Source organism: Pelodiscus sinensis, chromosome 1 (genome assembly GCF_052426305.1).
Source record: "Pelodiscus sinensis isolate ZL-2025 chromosome 1, ASM5242630v1, whole genome shotgun sequence".
NCBI lineage: Eukaryota > Metazoa > Chordata > Testudines > Trionychidae > Pelodiscus > Pelodiscus sinensis.
Window position 1 is genome coordinate 305,968,522 of NC_143052.1, and position 13,256 is coordinate 305,981,777.

Below are 13,256 nucleotides of genomic sequence, written 5' to 3' on the forward strand. Positions count from 1 at the left end.
AAGAGGTATTAACGGCCATCGTGAAGTACAGGAGAACCTCCTGGTGTCCTGGAAGGTGATTACTTGGGCCCATTACTTATTGCACCTTATTTGTTTGCAGTTTGTCATATAACCACTAATGATAATTCTGTATGAAATTGAATAAATAAAAGGCAAGAAGTGATTAAGCCTAAACATTATTACTCATTTCCTATCTTATACTCACAGCACTACAAGGCAACTGTGCTTCCATTTATATTGTCAAAGTTATATTTGCAAGCAGATGGGGAAGAAACCTTTATTTTTTAAAAGAATAAAAGCTTAGAATCTGAAGAATACATCTGCATGCCCTAATTCCATGGGTCTATCCATATATCCATGAACACAGAGTTTCTGTGTCCCTGATTATTATGTAAATTTTTATCAGTTTTCTAGGCAAGAATATTAAGTGTCAATTAAAAAAAATATTCCAGACTCCATTCAATTCAAGATGTTATTCATGCTTAAGGAGGACAATTGTAGAAGATATTCCATCTCAATAATTTATTTTAAATAAAAATGTTCTCAACACTACAGTACATAGATTGACTTAAAGATCTCAATAAAGTAAGTACAAAGATAAAATACTATACGACAACTGGATTTATAGAACTATATAAGAGGCCTCCACAGCTAAGAATGGTAACTGGTAATGTCCCTGTCCTGATCATTGTCATTTCTGTTTACTTATCATAGCACAGAGCAAAACAGCAAGAGTTTGTTTCTCCTTTTTTTCCCCCTCAGAGAAAAATATGCAAAGTTATTCTAAAGATGCTGAGGATTAGGGGGAAACTAGCTGGTTGTAATAAAACTAAAGCAAAATATGCAGAACTAAAGTAGTGTATAATTTGGTAGTGTAAATATCAGGAGAATCTATAAAGAAACTGACTTAGTGCTACTAGAGGCAGATCTACACTAGCATTTAAGCTGATTTAATTTACATTGCTCAGGGGTGTGAAAAAGCTTCTCTGAGTGATACAAGTTTCACACTGTCCACACTGACACTATGTTGACAGGAGACACTCTCCTGCTGCTATAGCTTCTGCTTTCTTGTTGAGGTGGAATAAGTATGCCGGTGGGAGAGTGCTTTCCTGTCAGCATAGCATGTCTCCACCAGACGCCAAGGGTGATGTGTGGGGAGGTTGGGGAGAGGAGGGGGGCAACCATGCCACAATGCTATGGGTGAGAAGGAAAATGGGACAGCCAGCAGCAGTGCAGGGGGAACTGGTGCCTGCAGCAGGAGTCTGCTCCTTCCTGCACTCACTGGCAGCAGCAGGCAAAGCAGAGCAACACAGTTCCAGCTTGCTTTCCTGGCCACACTCACCGGTGGGAAGCAAAGAGCTGCAGCTGGGAAAGCAGAGCAAGCTGGTGCTACATTGCTCCGCTCCCTGCCCCCCTCCCCCCGCTGTAGGTTGGGAGGGATCACGTGGCCAGTGGCCCCTTATGTGCCCTCTCACTAGTTGCCCCTGCCAGACACACTATAGGAGCTCAGCTGCACCAATGTAACACGGTAGGTTAGACTTGCCCTAAGCTATTCATACAATCTATTAGAATTAGGGCAGTAGCTGACCTGATAAACAGATCTGGAAGAGATCCATTTTATACCTAGCCTCTTTGCATTATGTTGACCTAAGTGTGGGGTTTTTTAGTTTTCAATACTATTATACACATTTGTCACTAGCCACAACACTCCCATTGATAAATCCCACAGAATCTTGCTGCATGTCACTGTGTTTGAAGATAATTGTCTTAGACAGATGTCAGTTCTCACATTTCTCAAAATTTGCAGCTGGCTCTGAGCACTTCTTCCCCTCTCTGATACGTTTCTCCCCACCAGTGTCTGACTGAAAAAAGCCTAGACACAACCTCCCATGTCTGAGAATGTGAATGTCATAACCAGGGCAGAAGACAGACTTTAGGTTGCTTTGTGGCAAATTGATCAAATTAGTAAGTAAAAAAAATAAAAATAAAAATCTTCTGGGAGTTGTTTCCCAAAAGGTTACAGCAAAACTTCCACATTCCATTAATAGTTTAAATCTCTCTTGACCACATCTAAACACAGACAGATACCATTCTATTGTTATGAACTCAGACTGGAATGCTTGTTTTCTTGGATTTAAAAGAGAAAACTGTCTAGAATGTCAGATTCTGGTGCACACTCCGAATTGTAACTGAAAAAGAAAAGTACTCCCTCTCTCAAAGTAACTGCAGAAAGACAATTCAACTGAGTGCTCTACATTTCATTAGAGTGCAGCATTCAGCTGTCCCTACTGCATATACATGCAATTCAATATCTTCCTTCCTACATAATCCAGAAGTTTTAAGAATGAAAAGTATTCTCAGTATACGGTAGTGTGGAAGAAGAACTCTGTGTAAACTCAAAGGTGGTCTCACTCATCAATGGAAGTGCTGGTGTGATAAAAGTTATTACCTCATCCACCTAGCTTCTCAGATATTTTAAGTACTAACTGAAATGTCTACAATACATGCATTTACTGAACAACCCTAATCTTTCTCTTAATATAAAAAGAAGACGGCATATATTTACTCCACCCCAGAGAGGTGGGCTCTCCAGGCAGGATTCATTTACAGCATGTTATAAAATGCTGCAAACAGTCTTGTAATTTGATGTAGTACAGCTCAGCCAATTCCAACAATGACTACATCAACTACTAAAAATGATTTATGAACCCCACGGTATCATACTCCACCTCATTAGTGAATACAGGTTTTCATAACCAGTTAACATTGTTATTGGTAAAAAAAAAGTCAGGCAACAGGTGAAATGGATCAATCCATTATTGAAAACTGCAAAGCAAAATCATGTTGAGTGGGCCTGTGATTGTTCTCAAGTCACTTATGCACAACATTTCTCTCATCACCTCAGTCAAGCCAAGTACATTTTGTGCTACAATTTATGAACGTTTATGAAAAGTGATGAAAAGCATAAGTACTAGAGGACCATTTACAAAGAAAAACCCATTAACTAGACCGGTTTGCTTCAATTTGTAGGTATTACTTCACCATTTCATTACTTTAATAGTAAATCTGGGAAATTAACGAATGCAAATATTTTGGGATGAAAACAATTCTGTGGTATATAACAGGGAATATTTCAATCATGTATGTTTTTACAGCGTTGACCGCAATGGAGCTCTGAAGTACTCTCTAGCTGCTAAGATAATTTAAATGTTAAGTAAATAAATAATGAAGCGTTTGCTTTGTATTGAAAAGTAGAGGAAAATCAGTCCTGCTGTGGCTATAAATTAAACTTTTATCTCATGCTTTACCTGGAAATTGTCTATGTCCCAGAAACTCTGAACCTAACCTATTTTCAATTATACCACATAGAACCTTGTTCTAACCAAATTAGATCATGGGATATTTTTATTTAATAACAATTGTGTAAGATTGTTTCTGTCTGGGACAATTTCTTTGATGACGACTTTATAATTGTTACTTTTGACACAACTCACACTTCCTCGTTGTCTGTCAGTGTCATTTATTTCCAAAATACACTGCTATTAAATTGAATTTATACATAAAAATAAAATAGACCAATCAGACATTCAACACAATCAGTCTCTGATGGAGCTTAGTACACTTGGGTGATTGTGGTCACTTGGCCTTTAGCCTAGTCTCTTATAATGCCACTTGGGGCATGCTATAATTTGCACAAAAATGCCTATGCCTATCTTACTTATATACTTACTTGTGCTGTAAGTAAAATTCCCCTATATTTTTATTAATGGGTTGCTTTTATTTATGCTGAACAAGAACAAGAAGCCTGTTCTTTAGGTCAATTAAAATGAAGATATTCGATAATGATGAATTGAGTAACTATCACTCAATTTTTTCAGACAACATTGCTACAGCATACCAATTCTGACTGAGAAACAACAGATCCGATCCTGCAAGGCGCTAAGCAGCCTCACCTGTCATTGAAATCAGTAAACAATGAACATACTCCTGTCCTTTCAAAGGGTGCTCAGCACCAGACCTGATCAGGCCTAATGTCACTAGACTAAAATGCTGATACATATAGGAACAATGCTTCGGGCATTTTCTAAACACACATCTAGGATTTCTTTTAATATTGTGTTTTTCACACAAACCTTGGCTTTCTTGTTTGTGAAGCTGAATAGGTGTTCTGCTTGCTAGCATGGGGTAGGGGAAGAGGTGAAGCAACAGCTCTTCCTTCTCTTCATTTTTCTGTGCCTTACTGGTTTCAGTAAGGACACATCTGGTGCAAGGCCCTTGGGCTCCTCTGGAGCACTGGTATGATCAGCACCTACACACACAGGTATGCAAGCAAGACAGCATCCATATTCCTTCCTACATACTTTCAAGGAAGCAGAGAATCTAGTCACTCTCCAGCCCTTGATAAGAGCTGCCAACAACAATCCACTAGCCACGGAAAATATTTAAAAGCACGTGGGTGCCTAAATAAAAATGCTTGTATTTTAATGTCTTAATGTAGCAAATAATTCCTCTGGGGACATTTCAAATCACTAAATGCAAAGTACAGCATTTTAATATGCAACCTCATGGGAAAGTAGAGAAGTTTCATTTCATGAGACTCTACTGAGATGAATTAGCAAAATTATAATTGTTCAAGACTCTGGGCACATCAGCCATTGTTCAAACATGTCTGGGAAATGAAGCTTGATTGTCACTGTTAGCACTCATTCAATTACACAGGCCTGGCTTGGGCAAGGTGAGCGAGGCGGTCACCTTGGGCACCGCGCATTCGTGGCTCCACGCATTCAGGGCTCCGCGCTGCCCAGCTCCCGGCCCCGCCCACCTGGCCGGAAGCCACATGGCCATGCAGCTCAGCATGCTGCCTTGGTCCCCACACACTCTTTGGCAGGGCCTGCAATTATACACCAATTTTTGGTTTCAGTGATTGCTCATTAGGGATCACTTTAAGGAGGCCATGTATTAGGATATACTCTTTAGAGGAAATGTACTAGCTTAATATACTGAAGGATACAGTTCTGTAGGGACATTGGCAGTGGTGAAGCTGTTAGTTGGGGGAGGTTAACACCCTACCCCACTTCTTTTGCCTGCACTCTCACCTATACTTCACCCTTGCTCTGCCCTCCATTGTTTCCCTCCTCTCTTCCCTCCTTTTCCCCACTCACTTCCTTCCAGCAAAAATCCCTGAACCCAGATAAAGCATATGACATTTAGAAAAAAAACTTTTTTGCAATTAATTTCTAAAGAAAGTAGATCACATTTTCCACTGCATGCCAGGTGGCGTTTGTGAAGACTGGACAAGCAGAAGGTATCTAATTAAAAGCATTACATTTGGGAATAAACATTGTCAGTTATGGGTTTTCTGATATACCCTAAAGTTTGGCAGTGATCTATTTGCAAAAACTGTGTAGTAAGAGCAAATCAGCTATCCTGCTGAATACAACATTAAATATTATGGCAATACATGGTTCAGCTCTTCTGTTTTACTTTTTCTTAATTAATATTTCCAAGCAGATTTTTATTTTAAATGCACTCTTAAGTCTTCATAAAGCAATCATTCCAGATTACTACATATTTAATGCACTGAAACGAAAACATTTAAAATTATCAGTCACAAAGGTTTACTCTGTTCATAACAATGTCCAAGAGATTGCTTTTGGAAAAAGGGAACACTAATTTACATTGTGTGTTCTGAATAACAGTAGACATGTTTTTGAAATGTCATCAGCTTTAAAAATGTGTTTCAAAGATTGTAGGCATAAAAAGGATTGTGTATCTTACCAATGGTACTGATTTTGCTGGAGGGTTCTCATAAAAGTCAAAGTCAGAAGTAAAGAAAGGAAAACTCATTTGTCTAGCTATCTGGAAGAAAAGGGATGTTGTCCCTTTAAAGGCTCTTTTCAACAGGGCACAAAGGGGAAAAGATTACAGGAATGCATAGAAAAGACAGGAAGACTTTAGAAGCAAGTTTTTTGTACTATAGTAATTAAAGTTAAAATGAGTATTTTTGATAAGATTGTTCTCTTGAGGGATTTATTTTATAAAACTAGAAGATTTACCTGGTGTTGCTTAGGTCCTTAACTCAAATAAGTTTTGTTTTTCTTAATTTAAATCATTGCTCTGGGATGGGATGGGATGGGATTGGGGATGATGGGTTCAGTGTGCAGGCTGCCCTGGTGAGAGAGGTACATGTTACCTGGCTAAGGGACAGACACACAGACAAATTCTCTGAAATATATCAAAGATAGCTGTCCCTTTCTCCACCCCAGTGCCCTGCTGGCTCAATGGGATTATGGCTGTCCCAGTCTCCATCTCTGGACTATTACGGGCCCCCTGTGGCCATTCTACAGTATAATGGCCCCTCCTACTAAATCCTACCCTTTCCATTTTATGAGAAACAATCGAATTCCAAGCACATCCCGTTGTCCTGGCACAACTAAACCCTTACCTTGCTTCAAGTTATGTTAAGCGGAAGCTGCATATCAAATTTGGTGGTGCTAGCTCTTACCGTTGAGGAGTTCTTGAACAAACAGACTCACAGACAGAAAGATGCACATTTCTAAGATATATATAGTAAGACTATGTGTCTGAAGAGACAAGCATTTAAAACTAAAGATGAATACCAAATTGTACATCTAAAAATGTATGCAATGATTTGCTAGAAATGTGATTTTATAATCTTCAGCAACACAGTAATGAAAAATTTTAAAGCAAATTTTAAACTAAGGTCCAGTAGACTAACTGATGTACAACTGTTTTTGTCAGTAAATGCAGAAATTGACAATATATGCCTGAGTGTTGACAAATGCCTGTTAATGGCATTACCACCTTATTGGCTTTTTGAAAGTTTCAGTGTTGTGCTAACAGTCTGGAAGGCTCTCTCACTTGTGTAAAGTTCCTGGCCTATTATACCTACTGCCCTTGTGTAGGGTTTTAGTTCATACAGCAGAAACATGGATCATCAAGAACAGAACAATTGCTCCTATGTTTTTTAAATGTGAAACTATATAACTGTGAATTCTGTACAAATTGATAGTGTGCCATCATTGGGCAAAGTGAAAGCAATTGCAGCTTACTTCCTGAAAGAGGCACCAGGACTTGATACTCCTCCTACAACTACTCTGAATATCTTATTAAAAAAGCTGCAAAAGCATAAGAACTGGCTAACAGCTAGATACTTAGGGTGTGTGTCTGACATGCTGTCTCCCAAAGTGCCCTCTGTGTAACTCCCATATTAATCATTTGCAGATGGCTGTGATATTCATACAAAGCATGCCATGTAAGATATCAAAGGACAGGCAGACAGGATAATAAAAACTCGCACTGGTCAAGCTTTCAATCAGGGCAAGATGCCATGTTCCTGGAATGCAAAGATGGAGGGCCTGGGAAAGTTGCTAGTGCCTTTCTCTGTGTGATCCATGCACAGCTCAGGGAGTACTCATGCAATCTGTCTGGGTAAGAGGCTCCACATACTATTGTACTGAGTGATAACAGCACTAGAAGGAGTTAGCTGCTTGTCACTAGCAAAGCTCATTCTGTGATGTGTGAGGGCCTTGTTTCTTCAGATAAGGGAATCAAGCAGAGTTGCTCATCAATTAATTACTTTTTAAATTAAAAATCCAATTTTTTTGTAATTTAGAACACTGCAACCTTACAAAATCAACTTTTTAAGCAAACAAATATAAACAACATAAGAGGACACAGATTAAGACAGTGAGACAAAGGCTCAGAGAAATCATTTTGAAAAGGAAGATATTAGCGTCATGACAATCATGGTGAGCAATATACAAAGCCAATTAACTTTTCCTTGTGGGATAACTCAGGGAATATTTTATCTAGCATCTGTGCAAATTTTGGCCAATTTATAAAAATTGGAGTGATAAAGTTAGATACTTAAATTCATGGCCTGATTTTCAGAAGTTCTAGAAATCCACAGTTCCTACTAAGGGTATGTAAGATCTTCACAGCAAGATGGTCCCTGTATTGTGTATGTTCACTGTGGGTTTGTGCCTCTAGGCAGTACTATAATACAAATAAATAATAAAACGAATCTGTCTGTTAACCATCAGCTTAACCAAAACAGAGCTCTTTAGAATTCTGTCCAGCCCCTGAACACACAAGGAAGACACTATTTTGTAGAACTAAGGAGCATCCTCCAGAGCATAAACTCATTCACCAGACACACGAGGTTACTCCATATGGAGTGGTGTTTTGTGGAACATCAATAAAAAGACATATCGGTGTAAGACTGAATACAGATGAGTTGAATGGAGACTTGCTATTATGTATGTATAGAAGGTAGCCTCTCTGTTTGCATGACTCAGTAATTCAATAATGGTTAACCAGACGTCACATCTTTCTACATTTCTGGCACATGATTATATTAAGTGCATTACGGAAGTTTGCAAGCCTCAAAGGGCTATGTTATTCTGATACCAAAACTTCACACAAGCAAATAAGATTAGTTAGATTATAGCTATAGGGAAAAATGGAGTTCTTGAGATGAATCAATTTAGTGTATTTCTGCATGGAGGAGTAAAAAGGCATGCAAGTGGAAAACTGAATCGTTTGTGACGGAGCAGAACTAGCATTGCAAATGCTTCATCAGGATGGTAATTTATTGGAAAATTGATTCATTAATTCATTTAGTGAAAGACTATATATTTGGCATATTAATCAGTATGCGCAAGTTAGAGAAAAAAGATTTTTTTTTAAACCTGTCAATTAAAAAGCTGTCACGTGCCTTAGGCTTTGTCTACACTAGATGGTTTTATCCACAAAAGTCAGCTTTTGTCAACAAAACAGTGGAGGTGAACATATGCAACTTTGGCTTACAAAAGTCCCATTTTGTCCACAAAATAAAACCAACTTGATGAGAAGTGGAGAGCTTTTTGCAGCAAAGTTAGATCAACAAAGCATCTGTGTAGACACCAAATTTGATTTTGTTACTGTAAATGGCCATTAGGAGGTAACCCACAATGCCCATCCTGATTGCTCTGGCCAGCCGTTCAAAGTCTGCTGTCCTGCACCCATATACACGAGTCCACCCTTCCCCCTTTAATAGGCACAGGGATTTCTGAACTTCCACTTCCAGTTTGCTTGGTGTGGAGAGCTCACGCTGCATCTTCCCACCTGACCATGGTGGCTCCATGAAGCAAATGCCCTCCTTATAGGAGCTCACCTGAGTTGTTCGATCTGCTTAGTATAAGGGGAGAGGAAGCTATCTAGTCCCAGCTGTAGTCCAGCCATAGGAACGTCAATATTTTTAGGCACACTTCACACAGCTTGCCTGATAAGGGCTACAAATGGAACACTATGCAGTGCTGAGAGAAAATAAAGCAGCTGAAGCAGGCATAACAGAAGGCAAGGGCAGAAACTGTTGCTCTGCTGCTGCACCAAAGACTTGCTGCTTCTAAGGAGCTGGACACCATCCTTGGCAGCAACTCTACCTCCACCACTAAGAGCCCTGTGGATACTTCAGCAGGACTGAAGGTGGTGGACGGGGGACCTAACTCTAAGGATGAAATCATGGACAAGGATGTCAAGTTAGAGGATGATGTGGAGAATAAGACAGGGTTGTTCAGTGGTGCATCAAGTCAGGACATCTTTTCCACTCTGGAGGGATCTAGCCAGTCTTAGCAATCCTTCTCTCTCATGCATGATGCAGCAGAAAAGAGCCCTGTCAGTAACCTTTTTAGCAGATGCTGCTCAGTTATATGAAGTACAGCTGCCCTTTACTCTGTATATTGTAGAAGTGGGTGAAAGGATACAAATGTGCAAGCTATGTTAGAGTCCGTCACATTCCTTGGTACATGTATGTTCTTCAGAACAGTGTGTTAATGCACACAGAGATTTCATGGCAATACTCTAGAGAACTCTCAAGGAAAGTTTCCTGAAGATACTTGTCAATCCTCTGCTGAAGGGTCTTTGGTAAAACTTCTTTGTTCCTTCCCCCATTATAGGAAGCTTTCCAGTGCCACTTAGCAATCACTTGTGCAGGGACCAAAGCAGCACACGTGAGCAATATAAGGATCGAGTCTGAAACTGCATACATGTGATAGATGCACCTTCACATATCTTCAGGAATAATATCGGATGCAATGTCCTTCAGCAATGGGAAATGCTGGAAGAATTTACAATATCTTAGTTCCCTTTACCGATGCTCTGAAAACATCACCTACACCCTTTGTCCCATCTTGAACACTCACCTCCCACCCAGGCTGAATTCCCCATAGTTAGGTATTGCCAAGACGCATGCTTGCTAAAGGTAGTGAGAAAGTAAAGTTATGACACAAGAGGCATATTGTACTGTAATGATTAAATACTGTTAATGAACTAACACATCACACTTCCGTGTGTTGTTTCTTGTGATTTTTCAGGTATGTCCTTTGGAGGAACCCCCTACACACTGGTGGACTACCATCACCAGATAAGGAAGGGACCAAGAATGAGTCAGGAAAACACATTTCAGGAGGTGCTTCCATTCTCAGTGGTAGAAAAAAAGAGAACACAGGGAATGGAGAGAAAAGAAAGGAAGAACAGAAAGGAGAGGAGCACATTATGAAGGACCCTGGGTGGTTGATAAAAGGGATGGAGAGACAGAGACACTGAAGCCCCTAATCAGGCTACGGTCAGAACGGATGTGTAGATGTGTGCTCACCCTTGCTTTCACCTCCCCTCCCCCATGCAGAACTGTGTTCCATGTTTTCTGCAAAACTCCGCAAAAACATTCCTTGCAATTTCCCAGTACCCCTTCAGGTAGCTTCCAAAATGACCACAGGACATACACACAGCTCTGAGGGCTTCCATGCCCTTCATTGACATCTCTCTTCCCACTAAGTCTTTTGTCTATTAATCGGTGTTTAATAAAAACAAACTGCCCTACACACAGCAATTGATGCTGGTAATAAAAACAGATGCAGTTTAATCATTTGCTTAGGACAATTCCTGCTCAGGAATCACCACAATTTTTAGGCAAAACAAGATAAATGAAGTTAATGAAGCATGGAAGATTGCTGTATAGTACACATTACTGGTGCTCATTATCCAAATGTTGCCTCTGAGCCACCTGATTCTAATAACCTCCTGTTGTGCCCCTCTAACAGAGATCTGCCTCAACTCTCCATCCATAGGGAAACTTTTTACCCTTAGCCTCACAAAGGCCGTGTCCAGACTCAGGGGTTTTTTCGGGAAAAGTAGCCTTTTCCCGAAAAAACTTCCCCTGCGTCCAGACTCAAGCCGCGTTCTTTCGAAATTATTTCGAAAGAACGCGGCTTTTCTTTCGATGGCGGTAAACCTCATTTCACGAGGAAGAACGCCTTCTTTCGAAAGCTCCTCTTTCAAAAGAAGGCGTTCTTCAATGTAAAGAGGCCGTCTTCGAAAGAGAGCATCCAGACTCGCTGGGTGCTCTCTTTCGAAAAAGCGGATTTCTCTTTCGAAAGATCCGCCTGCAGTCTAGACGCGATCTTTCGAAAGAGGCTCTTTTGAAAGATGCTTTCGAAAGAGCCTCTTTCAAAAGAAGCCTGCAGTCTAGACATAGCCAAATAGTATGAAGCATACAAACAGGCTGCTATGATCATGGAAATGTTATCCTCATTTGGGTCTCACCTGCCATAAAGGCCATGCCAGCATGCCTTTAGTCTGCCAAGGCACATTGCATGGTCATTGTGCTCCTACTCAGCCTACTGTTGGAACACTGCTTGTTGCCGTCCAGGTTTCTCATGTAAGGCTTTGTGAGCCATGAGAGAAAGGGGTTCACGGGGTCTCCCAGGATCACTACAGGTATTTCAACATTCCCCACTGGAGTTTTCTTGTCTGGAAAGAAAGTTCCTGGTTGCAGCTTTCCATGCAGGCCGATGTTACTGAAAATGTCTGCGTCATGCACCTTCCTGGAACACCCTGAATTGTTGTCAGTAAAATAACCTCCATGATCCACAAGCATCTGAATACCACAGAGAAGTACCCTTTCCTACTGACGTACTCTGTCACAAGATGGACTGGAGGCAAAATTGGGATATGCATTCCATATAATGGCCACTTCAGTTAGGAAACCCCATTGCTGCAGAGCCATCCACTATTTCATGCACGTTTCCAAGAGTTACAATCCTTCATAGCACAATGCGATTAATGGCCCTGTACATTTGCAGTAACACAGCCCCAAAATTCAACTTCCTTACTCCAGACTGATTCGTGCCCGACTGGTAGCAGTCTGGAGTCACCAGCGTCCACACAGAAATCTCCACGTCCTCATTTTGATGTCCTTGTGCCACAGAGCTGGGGAAGGCTCAACACACAATTCCAGAAAGGGGACTTTCTGCATTCAAAAGTTCCACTGTCACTGCCCGTTATCCCAGACTGCATAATGATGTGATCCCACCACTCAGGACTTGTTTTCTGAGCCCCAAAGCAATGGTCCACAATGTGTTGCTGCTCCGTGAATGCCAAAAGTGATCTGATGTTGCTTCTTTCCATAGCATGCAGGAGAAAGCAGGGCAGGATCCATTCTTTTAGAGAGAGATAGCAGGTGCATAGTAACCCGGAGGCATTAAAAATGTCATGAATTGTAGTCAGAACCCCATGGCATGCTGAGACAGAAAAAACGCATCATGGGATGCTGACCTCGAACCCATGATGCGCTGTGATCCACTTTGCTTTCCCACTTCTGCTGTGGAAGGTGGCGAGCAGCACAGTGGGATAGCTACCCATGGTATGCTGCTTTCACTGTCGATGATAAAGCACAAAATGTGGATGCCTCTGCTGACACAGAGCATAGGGAGAACATGCAACTAGCAATGAAATTATATTACTTTTTGATCATCAGCATAACTGAACACAACTTTGTAGTGTAGGCAAGGCCTTATTAAAGATGTCACTGCATACCACTACTCTACTGCCTCTCCTTAGCCCACTATGTCAAACACAAATTTCTTCATTTTTAAAGCCCTTCATGGCCTATCCTCATGCTACCTTTCTGACCCATTTTCAAGATATCAACTTTCACCTGCCAATAATGTCGACCTTTGTCTTCCACTTGGCACATTTTCCAACAGGTACCTTTTAAACTTTTTCCCATATCACCATCTACATGTAAGAGGGGTCCCAATGAGCCTTCCCTATGAACTGTGGAAAAAGACTTCAGGAACAGACTGTATTTGCATTGACACACCTACCATGCGAGGTGTTCAGCAGACAGGGCTGGCTTACCAAACTGTTCAATTTGGGCTGCTTTTGGGATATGATTCTTTTTGTATTGAACAGGG

At 40.8% G+C, this 13,256-nt stretch overlaps 1 protein-coding gene and 1 pseudogene across 1 annotated transcript in view; one reads left to right on the top strand and one right to left on the bottom strand.

The window, feature by feature from the left end:
• The window catches only part of ATP8A2 (ATPase phospholipid transporting 8A2), a 554,076-nt gene that overhangs the window by 289,391 nt on the left and 251,429 nt on the right, over positions 1 to 13,256 (bottom strand). The gene's annotated exons all lie outside the window — the stretch shown is intronic.
• Positions 8,816 to 9,717, top strand: LOC149525797 (uncharacterized; annotated as a pseudogene).